The following is a 12,152-nucleotide window of genomic DNA, read 5'->3' on the forward strand; positions in this document are numbered from 1 at the left end:
CCACGGCATAATACCCCGGCGCGTTTTATCAGTTGTGACTTTTCGGCCGTGAAAGTTTACATTTTACAAAAAATGGTTCATATGCCTCTGAGCACTATGGGACTTAACTTCTGAGGTCATCAGTCCCCTAGAACTCAGATCTACTCAAACCTAACTAACCTAAGGACATCACACACATCCATGCCCGAGGCAGGATTCGAACCTGCGACCGTAGCGGCTGCGCGGTTCCAGACTGTAGCGCCTAGAATCGCTCGGCCACCCCGGCCGGCTGCATTTTACAATTTATGAACTGTGTCCTTACTCCTGGCATTACATTTGTGAATATTGTTTTCGGTTTGAAAGAGATCAATAATACTGAAAAGAAACTGAATCAATAAATAAATATTCTGCGAAGCAGGGGTTAGTATATAAATACTTTTAACGGTCTTCCATGAACTATTGTTGAAATTACATCACAGATTATTCGTACTACATGCTTTTGGCAAGAGAAAAATTTTGCTCTCCCGCTGAGTTCCTCCAAAGTATGATGACATTATGAAATGAAAGTAAGATAAATATACCAACTATTTCATTTTTTCGTCACCTATATTTGACAACAATGATATCGTAGAGATAGATTTATTTACACGTTTTAGCAGTTCTGTTGTATGCTGTTCCCAGTTCCACTTAATATTCAATGTTACAAGAATTTAACACTATCATTGTCTTCTACCTACTTGCCGTTCTATTATGCATACGGCCTATTGTGTGCAAACGTCTAGCAGATTCTGAACTGCGAGTAGTGAGATTTTTCAGAGTTTAATGACAATGAATTGGCTAGTAACCGCTCATTAATGCCGATTATACACTCCTGGAAATTGAAATAAGAACACCGTGAATTCATTGTCCCAGGAAGGGGAAACTTAATTGACACATTCCTGGGGTCAGATACATCACATGATCACACTGACAGAACCACAGGCACATAGACACAGGCAACACAGCATGCACAATGTCGGCACTAGTACAGTGTATATCCACCTTTCGCAGCAATGCAGGCTGCTATTCTCCCATGGAGACGATCGTAGAGATGCTGGATGTAGTCCTGTGGAACGGCTTGCCATGCCATTTCCACCTGGCGCCTCAGTTGGACCAGCGTTCGTGCTGGACGTGCAGACCGCGTGAGACGACGCTTCATCCAGTCCCAAACATGCTCAATGGGGGACAGATCCGGAGATCTTGCTGGCCAGGGTAGTTGACTTACACCTTCTAGAGCACGTTGGGTGGCACGGGATACATGCGGACGTGCATTGTCCTGTTGGAACAGCAAGTTCCCTTGCCGGTCTAGGAATGGTAGAACGATGGGTTCGATGACGGTTTGGATGTACCGTGCACTATTCAGTGTCCCCTCGACGATCACCAGTGGTGTACGGCCAGTGTAGGAGATCGCTCCCCACACCATGATGCCGGGTGTTGGCCCTGTGTGCCTCGGTCGTATGCAGTCCTGATTGTGGCGCTCACCTGCACGGCGCCAAACACGCATACGACCATCATTGGCACCAAGGCAGAAGCGTCTCTCATCGCTGAAGACGACACGTCTCCATTCGTCCCTCCATTCACGCCTGTCGCGACACCACTGGAGGCGGGCTGCACGATGTTGGGGCGTGAGCGGAAGACGGCCTAACGGTGTGCGGGACCGTAGCCCAGCTTCATGGAGACGGTTGCGAATGGTCCTCTCCGATACCCCAAGAGCAACAGTGTCCCTAATTTGCTGGGAAGTGGCGGTGCGGTCCCCTACGGCACTGCGTAGGATCCTACGGTCTTGGCGTGCATCCGTGCGTCGCTGCGGTCCGGTCCCAGGTCGACGGGCACGTGCACCTTCCGCCGACCACTGGCGACAACATCGATGTACTGTGGAGACCTCACGCCCACGTGTTGAACAATTCGGCGATACGTCCACCCGGCCTCCCGCATGCCCACTATACGCCCTCGCTCAAAGTCCGTCAACTGCACATACGGTTCACGTCCACGCTGTCGCGGCATGCTACCAGTGTTGAAGACTGCGATGGAGCTCCGTATGCCACGGCAAACTGGCTGACAATGACGGCGGCGGTGCACAAATGCTGCGCAGCTAGCGCCATTCGACGGCCAACACCGCGGTTCCTGGTGTGTCCGCTGTGCCGTGCGTGTGATCATTGCTTGTACAGCCCTCTCGCAGTGTCCGGAGCAAGTATGGTGGGTCTGACACACCGGTGTCAATGTGTTCTTTTTTCCATTTCCAGGAGTGTAGTTCAACGGCAGCTCTTTCTTAAACGACATTTAATTTTCTGTTCATTGCAATGTTCGTATTGCCGTCAAAAAAGGAAATAAATGCAAGGCATATGGTTACATTACTATGGAGAGTCCATTAATAGATACGCACTACGTTGTACTGTTAGATTGCGTTTATTTGAGGCTGAAACGATTAATCAGGCCGTAACTTGATGAATACTTCTGAAAAAACACGGTGTAATTAGTCATCGTTGACTAACCTGTGCCCGGGTTCCCGGGTTCGATTCCCGGCGGGGTCAGGGATTTTCTCTGCCTCGTGATGGCTGGGTGTTGTGTGCTGTCCTTAGGTTAGTTAGGTTTAAGTAGTTCTAAGTTCTAGGGGACTTATGACCACAGCAGTTGAGTCCCATAGTGCTCAGAGCCGTTTGAACCATTTTTGACTAACCTGTCTATCAGTGTAGTGGGTAATGCATTCTAGTATGCTATCGGCTCTTTCAGTGAAGACGAACAAGAGCAGTACACTGATGATATATATGCCAACAAGTAAATATTACGAAATGAAAACCCAGCTGGGGTACCAGGGGATACCATCGGGTGACGTTAACCGAAGTGACTGTTAACTGCTATTTTCTCATCAGAATTCCAATTTTCAGACCACACTCGTATTTTGAAATCCACCAGTCCATTTCTTGCCTTATGGTTACCACAGGACGTACCATGATTCATTAATAGTTTGTATTACCGTTCGACTGACACTATTACTCCATCAGTAATAATTTTAACAAGAGTCTTATACGAAATTTTAAGTCTACTTTCACTTCAGTTTTTCTGTTTTTCCGTTCTGTCCTACATTTCTCTTCATGCTGATGTTGTATTGTAAAAAGCCAGTTGCGAATCGTCTGGAAGCGAATATTCATCAAAATTTAGTAGTTATTTGGGAACTTCATCAACACGACCTTAGGACGCTTGCGAATAAATCAACGACAAGCCGCGAAGAATATAATTCGGTAGGTTTTGGCCATAAGAAAATATTACTGGGTGATTCAAGTCTATTTAAACTTTAATAACTGGTTGCAATAAGGTGCCAGCCGTTGATGAGAAAATTCAATAGTCAGTATTCCAGATAAACTGCAAATGCATCTCTATATCGTCCAGCCCATAATTCAAATGAATGAGATAAGCAAAAGTTAAGAGTGATTAGAGCACCCACAGAAACATATCGTTAATCATTTCTCTCTTATTCTATTCGCGAATAAAACCGAAGCCATGCGACAGTAACAACAGTACATGCACCGGACCGCGACCTATGTCGAATACGCTACACGTAGATGTAGATGCACGTGTCCCAGTTCCGAGGTCCGCCAATAAAGCTGTATTGTCGCAGCAAACGGCCGAGAAGGAATAAAGCGGACTCGTTAAATTTGAGTAGCTGCCCGGCGGGAGGTGGACGAAGTATTCGCTGCGGAGGCAGCCGCAGTCGCCACAGCACGGGAGCGCGTAGGCGGCATGCGTCGCCAGCACACCTCATTACACAATTCGGCCGGCGTAATAACATTGAGCGCGATCGTTCACAATCTCGGGCGTACAATTACTCTGTTCGTTGGAACGAACTATGGGCGCAACAACCGTAATAACAAACTCCAGCGCTGAGCTCAGATAACTGCAACGCTATCTCAAAATACCCGGCTGCCAACGGTCGTCTGCACTCAATTTCAGCTCCTGTTCAAAAAACGTTGTGCTTGTCTGAAATCTGAAGTGGAATACGACACAGTGAAGTTGCCGTTTACTGTGTTTGCTGTTCCCACAAATACCTCTCCAAACTGCGCTGCACTGTAACTCACGGAAGGACTCAATATACTTGTTGCTGGTCTCTAAACGCGAAGCAAACAGAATTCATTGAATAAGGAATTTGTAAATTTGTGGTAAGATGTTATGGGACCAAACTGCAGAGGTCATCGGTCCCTAGACTTACACACTACTTAATCTAACTTAAACTAACTTACTCCATGGACAACACACACACACACACACACACACACACACACACACACACACACACACACACACACACACACACACACGACCAAATTCTATATCTACATCCATACTCCGCAAGCCACCTGACGGTGTGTAGCGGAGGGTGCTTTGAGTACTTCTATCGGTTCTCCCTTCTGTTCCAGACTCGTATTGTTCGTGGAAAGAAAGGCTGTCGGTATGCGTCTGTGTGGGCTCTAATCTCTCTGATTTTATCCTCATGGTCTCTTCTCGAGATATACGTAGGAGGGAGCAATATACTGTTTGACTCCTCGGTGAAGGTATGTTCTCGAAACTTCAACAAAAGCCCGTACCGAGCTACTGAGCGTCTTTCTTGCAGAGTCTTCCACTGGAGTTCATCTATCATCTCCGTAACGCTTTCGCGATTACTAAATGATCCTGTAACGAAGCGCGCTGCTCTCCGTTGGATCTTCTCTATCTCTTCTATCAACCCTATCCGGTACGGTTTCGACACCGGTGAGCAGTATTCAAGCAGTCGGCGAACTAGTGTACTGTAACCTACTTCCTTTGTTTTCGAATTGCATTTCCTTAGGATTCTTCGAATGAATCTCGGTCTGGCATCTGCTTTACCGACGATTAATTTTATATGGTTCAAAATTGTTCAAATGGCTCTGAGCACTATGGGACTCAACAGGTGTGGTCATTAGTCCCCTAGAACTTAGAACTACTTAAACCTAACTAACCTAAGGACATCACACACACCCATGCAGGAGTCGAACCTGCGACCGCAGCAGCAGCGCGGCTCCGGACTGGAGCGCCTAGAACCGCACGGCCACCGCGGCCGGCCCAATTTTATATGGTCATTCCATTTTAAATCATTCCTAATGCCTACTCCCAGATAAGTTTTGGAATTAACTGCTTCCAGTTGCTGGCCTGCTATGTTGTAGCTAAATGATAAAGAATCTTTCTTTCTATGTATTCGCAGCACATTACACTTCACTACATTGAGAAACGATTATCATTCCCTGCACCATGCGTCAATTCGTTGCAGATTCAGTACAATTTTCCATTGTTACAACTTCACGATACACTACAGCATCATCCGCAAAAAGCCTCAGTGCACTTCCGATGTTATCCACAAGGTCATTTATATATATTGTGGATAGCAACGGTCCTACGACACTCCCCTGCTGCACACCTGAAATCACTCTTACTTCGGAAGACTTATCTCCATTGAGAATGACATGCTGCGTTCTATTATCTAGGAACTCTTCAACCCAATCACACAATTGGTCTGATAGGCCATATGCTCTTACTTTGTTCATTAAACGACTGTGGAGAACTGTATCAAATGCCTTGCCGAAGTCAAGAAACAAAGCATCTACCTGGGAACCCGTGTCTATGGCCCTCTGTGGACGAATAGCGCGAGCTGGGTTTCACACGATCGTCTTTTTCGAAACCCATGCTGATTCCTACAGAGTAGATTTCTAGTCTCCAGAAAAATCATTATACTCGCGCATAATACGTGTTCCAAAAATATACAACTGATCGACGTTACAGATATAAGTCTATAGTTCTGCACATCTCTTCGACGTCCCTTCTTGAAAACGGGGATGACCTGTGCCCTTTTCCAATCTTTTGGAACGCTACGCTCTTCTAGAGACCCACGGTACACCGCTGCAAGAAGGGAGGCAAGTTCCTTCCCGTATTCGGTGTAAAATCGAACTGGTACCCCATTAGGTCCTGCGGCCTTTCCTCTTTTGAGCGATTTTAATTGTTTTTCTATCCCTCTGTCATCTATTTCGATATGTACCATTTTGTCATCTGTGCGACAGTCAAGAGAAGGAACTACAGTGCAGTCTTCCTCTGTGAAGCAGCTTTGGAAAAAGGCATTTAGTATTTCGGCCTTTAGTCTGTCATCCTCTGTTTCAGTACCATTTTGGTCACAGAATGTCTGGATATTTTGTTTTGATCCACCTATCGCCAAAATTTTTAGGATTTTCTGCCAAGTCAGTACATAGAACTTTACTTTCGAATTCATTGAACGCCTCTCGAATAGCCCTCCTCACACTACATTTCGCTTCGTGTAATTTTTGTTTGTCTGCAAGGCTGTGGCTATGTTTATGTTTGCTGTGAAGTTCCCTCAGCTTCCGTAGCAGTTTTCTAACTCGGTTGTTGTACCACGGTAGCTCTTTTCCATCTCTTACGATCTTGCTTGGCACATACTCATCGAATACATATTGTAAGATGGTTTTGAACTTTGTCCACTGATCCTCAACAATATATGCACTTGAGACAAAGCTTTTAAGTTGAGGCGTCAAGTACTCTGAAATCTGCTTTTTGTCACTTTTGCTAAAAAGAAAAAATTTCCTACCTTTTTAATATTTCTATTTACTGATCATCGATGCAGTGACCGCTTTACGATCGCTGATTCCCTGTTCTGCGTTAACTGTTTCAAATAGTTCGGGTCTCTTTGTCACCAGGAGGTGTAATATGTTATCGCCACGAGTCGGTTCTCTGTTTAACTGCTCAAGGTGGTTTTCAGATGATGCACTTAAAAAAATTTCACTGTATACTTTGCCCATGCCACCCGTTATAAACCTTTGAGTCTTCCAGTCTACATCTGGTAAATTAAAATCTCCACCCAAAGCCATAACATGGTCGGGAAATCTACTCGAAATATTTTCCAAATTTTCCTTCAGGTGCTCTGCCACAACAGCTGCTGAGCCAGGGGGCCCATACAGACATCCCATTACCATGTTCGAGCCTGCTTTAACCGTGACCGTCACCCAAATTATTTCACATTTCGGATCTCCGTCAATTTCCTTCGATACTGTTGCACATTTTATCGCTACAAACAGGCCTCCCTCTTCACTGTCCAGCCTGTCTCTGTGGTATACATTCCAATCTGAGTTAAGAATTTCATTGCTGTTTACATCTGGTTTTAGCCAACTTTCCGTCCCTAGTACTATGTGGGCATTGTGACTGTTTATTAATGAGAGCAGTTCTGGGACTTTTCTATAGACGCTCCTGCAGTTTGCTATTACCACATTAATTTTGCTATTCCCTGTTGCGTTTTGCTTACTACTACTTTGTCGCGTCTCGGGAGGCTTCTTTTCGGGCCTAGGGAGGGAATTCTCTAACCTAAAAAACCCACATGTGCACTCCACACGTACTCCGCTACCCTTGTAGCCGCTTCCTGCGTGTAGTGCACGCCTGACCTATTCAGAGGGACCTTACATTTCTCCACCCGATAGCGGAGGTCGAGAAATTTGCACCCCAGATCTCCGCAGAATCGTCTGAGCCTCTGGTTTAAGCCTTCCACTCGGCTTCGAACCAGAGGACAGCGATCAGTTCTGGGAACGATACCACAAATGGTTAGCTCAGATTCCACCACGCGAGCGAGGCTTTCTGTCTTCACCAACTCCACCAACCGCCTGTATGAACTGAGGATGACCTCTGAACCCAGACACCAGGAGTCATTGGTGCCGACATGAGCAAGAATTGGCAATTATTTTTCAAATCTATGGTGAACATTTAATTCCTGATAGCAGGCGAAAGAGAATTAAAGTTTAATATTCTACATGACAGTGGAGAATAATTAAGTCGCAGATGAATACCGATGAGAGTAATAATTGCATAAAACTAGCACTTGAAACGATGTGTGAAAAACAATGAAAGTCGAATTCCGAATGGTACGATGAGGGTAAATTAAATCCACATACAAACCCAGTATTTTAATCATTGCACACCCCTAGTATTCTAAAAAAGTATCTAGTCTTACAAAATTACAGAATAACAATAATTTGAGTTTGTTTTTCCATTCTGGAGTATTATGAGTGATAGAGTTGTGAAATACTAGACACTGGAGGAAATTTAAAGTATGATCATGTCATCAATATCGCTAGTATGTTAACCAGGAGGAAACATAGATTTTTGTATATTTTCAGCAGATTAAAGTTGTTAATGAAACTTTATTGGAATAATTACAACTGTGCGGCTGGTCCCGGCGGAGTTTCGAGTCCTCCCTCGGGCATGGGTGTGTGTGTTTGTCTTTAGGATAATTTAGGTTAAGTAGTGCGTAAGCTTAGGGACTGATGGCCTTAGCAGTTAAGTCCCATAAGATTTCACACACACACACACACACACACACACACACACACACACACACACACAACGAATGCTGCCCTATCCATATCACCTCAAATAAGTGCAATGTATTCTCTGTCCCCAATGTCTTGTAGATTCTACGAGGGATATAAAGGGGACATCCTCTTCTTTCTGTGTAATTAGATTTTGTTTTGGAAATGTTAATGCATCTGTGAGATGAAATGTTGGAAATGAGCTGCCATAAGTAAATTTGGGTAAGAAATATGATATTTTTCTCCGCAATTTACTTATTATCAGGCGAGCAGTAACTCACACTACGATTGCCCTCTTTCCGTGTCCAATATCAGAGATTGGTTATAACAAATAGATGACGTCTTAAAACCAGCTTAGGAACTGTTTCCACTATAGATCTAAAAAAATACACCGAAGAACCAAAGATATTGGTACACTTACCTAATATTGTGAGGGCCCCCGCGGGCACGCAGAAGTGCCGCAACACCACATGGCATGGACTCGACTAATGTCAGAAGTAGTGTTGGAGGGAATTGACATTATAAATTCTGCAGGACTGTCCATAAATGCATAAGAGGACGAGGGGGTGGAGATCTCTTCTGAACAGCAAGTTGCAAGTCATCCCAGATATGGTCAATAATGATCATGTCTGGAGAATTGGATAGCCAGAGGAAGTTTTTAAACTCAGAAGAGTGTTCCTGGAGCCACTCTGCAGCAATTCTGGACGTATGGGGCGTCGCATTGTCCTTCTGGAATTTCCCAAGTCCATCGGAATGGTCAATGGACATGAATGGATGCTGGTGATCAGACAGGATGCTTACGTACGTGAAACCTATCAGAGTAGTGTCTAGACGTATCAGGGGTTTCATATCACTCCAACTGCACACGCCACACACCATCACAGAGCCTCCACCAGCTTGAACAGTCCCCTGCTGACATGCAAGGTCCATGGATTCATGTGGTTGTCTCCATACCCGTACACGACTATCTGATAGATACTATCTGGAACGAGACTCGTCCGACCAAGCAATATGTTTCCTGTCATCACAAGTCCAATGTGAGTGTTGACGGGCCCAGGGGAAGCGTAAAGCTTTGTGTCGCGCAGTCATCAAGGGTACACGAGTAGTCTTTTGTCTCCGAAAGTGCATATCGATGAAGTTTCGTTGAATGGTTCGCACGCTGACACTTGTTGATGGCACAGCATTGAAATGTGCAGCAATTTGCGTAATGATTGCACTTTTGTCACGTTGAAAGATTTACTTCATTCGTCGTTGGTGCCGTTCTACCAGGATCATTTTCCTGCCGCAGCGATGTCAGAAATTTCATTTTTTAACGAATTACTGATGTTCATGGCCGGCCACGGTGGCCGAGCGGTTCTAGGCACTTCAGTCCGGAACCGCGCAACTGGTACGGTTGCAGGTTCGAATCCTGCCTCGGGCATGGATGTGTGTGATGTCCTTAGGTTAGTTAGGTTTAAGTGGTTCTAAGTTCTAGGGGACTGATGACCTCAGATGTTAAGTCCCATAGTGCTCAGAGCCATTTGAACCATTTGGTATTCACAGTACACTCGTGAAATGGTCGTACCGGAAAATCCCCACTTCATCGGTACCCTGCGGTGCTGTGTCCGATCGCTCGTGCGCCGACTGTAATACCACGTTCAAACTCACTTAAATCCTGATAACCTGCCATTGTAGCAGCAGTAACCGATCTAACAACTGCGTCAGAAGCGTGTTGTCTTATATAGGCGTTGCTGACCGCAGAGCCATATTCTGCCTGTTTACATATCTCTATATTCTAATACGCATGCCTATGTCAGTTTCTTTGGCGCTTCAGTGTAGTTACGAGTTTGTTAAAAAATGTTGAAATGTGTGTGAATTCCTAAGGGACCAAACTGCTTAGGTCGTCGGTCCCTAGACTTACACCCTACTTAATTAACTTAGAACAACACACTCAGGCCCGAGGGAGGACTCGATGGGAGGGGCAGCGCAATCCGTTACATGGCACCTCTAACCGCGTAGCCACTCCGCGCGACTTACCAGTTTGTTTCCGTACCTAAGGAGCCATTGTGGTGAGTGTTATTGTGATACACTGAAACGTGAAGTAACGTTCTTTTCCTTTCTGGGGGGCTATGGCTCAAGTTCGTGCGTGTTTCGCGTGGTTAACTTCGTTGAGCACCGTAAAACTTGACTATATTTTGGCTTAACAATGTTAGGAACGTTATCTTCTTTCACAAGGGTCAACACCGCGTCAGTCTTAGTGTAAATATTTGACGACCCAGTTGTACGAGGGGCGTTCACTAAATAATGAAACACACTTCTTTCCTGGGCCAGTGTTGGTCGAAAAAATGCTGAATTTGTTGTGGGACATCGTGGAATATCCCAGCTTCAGATCCTATAATTTCATGAAGTTCCAGTAGGTGGCGGAGCTATACGTAGCCTTCAAAATGTGTCTGTAAGAAAGGTGCGTTCCAGGCAGAGAGCTGTCACTGAATTTTTTATTTATTTATTTCTTTTACGGAAAATCAGAGCATCGCAGGTATTCATAGGCACTTCCAGAATGTCTACGAAGATCTGGTACTAAACAAAACCACGGGGCAGTCGTTGGGCAACGCGTCTCTCATCATCGAAACAAGGTGTCGCGCAAACCTATCCAATCTCCTGCGTATTGGGCCTACCGCAGACAACTGTGACTTTTGCTGTTGGAACGTGCGGACACATTCATTCGAGGTGATCGACAGATCACAATCAGACACCTCGCTGCTCAACTGGACTCTCTGTTAATAGTGCTGCCACACTCGTCCACCATTTGGGGTACTCAAAGATGTCTGCTCTCTGGATTCCTGCTACCCAACAGAAGAGCATAAAGAGCAACGGAGGACAATCTGTGCGGAACTTCTTGAGCGTTACGAGGCTGATCATGACAACTTTTTGTCGTACTTCGTCACAGGCGATGAAAGATGGGTTCATCAGTTCGAACCGGAAATAAAATGGCAATCTATGGACTGACACCACACGACTTCTACTCTGAAGAAAAAGTTCAAAACCGGACCTCGAGCCGATAAAGTCATGAAGACGGTCTTCTGTGACTCTGAAGGGGTTATTCTATTTGGTGCCCTTCTTCATGGTGCAACGATAAATTCTGAAGTGTATTATGGTACCCCCAGGAAACTGAAGAAACGACTTCATCGTGTTCCTAGCCACAAAAGAGCAAACCAACTTCTACGTCTCCATGAAAAATCAAGACCTCACATAAGTCTGCGCATCTTAGAGGAGCTTACAGAACTTCACAGGACTATTCTTCCTCATCCACCATACAACTCGGATCCCTCACCTGCCGACCTCCATCTGTTTGGCCCAATGAGGGATGCACTCCGCGGGAAGCAGTACGTTGATGATGGAGTGGTTGTTGATGCAGCAAGACGTTGGCTCCAACGGTGACCAGTAGAGTGTTACCACGCAGTCATACAGACCGTCCCAGTAAGTTGGCGAAAGCCTGTCCCGTTGAAAAGAGAGAAGTTTAAAAACAGGATTTTGTAGCCAAAAGAGTGGGAAATAATATGGTATATTGGACTTCAGAATAAAACAATCCTGCCTTCAGAAGAAAGTGTGTTTCATTATTTACTAAGAGCCCTTTGTAACTTAACCATTCTGCACAATAAAATCCAGCCCACCACAAACATCGCTTGTCGTGTTAGTCTGCTGTCAGTTTTAATGTCTGTGGCACATTGCTCTGGGTAAACGTTAGAAGTCGCTTTTTATTTATTTATTTATTTTTCCGTGGGACCA

Source organism: Schistocerca cancellata, chromosome 4 (assembly GCF_023864275.1).
Source record: "Schistocerca cancellata isolate TAMUIC-IGC-003103 chromosome 4, iqSchCanc2.1, whole genome shotgun sequence".
NCBI classification, from domain to species: domain Eukaryota; kingdom Metazoa; phylum Arthropoda; class Insecta; order Orthoptera; family Acrididae; genus Schistocerca; species Schistocerca cancellata.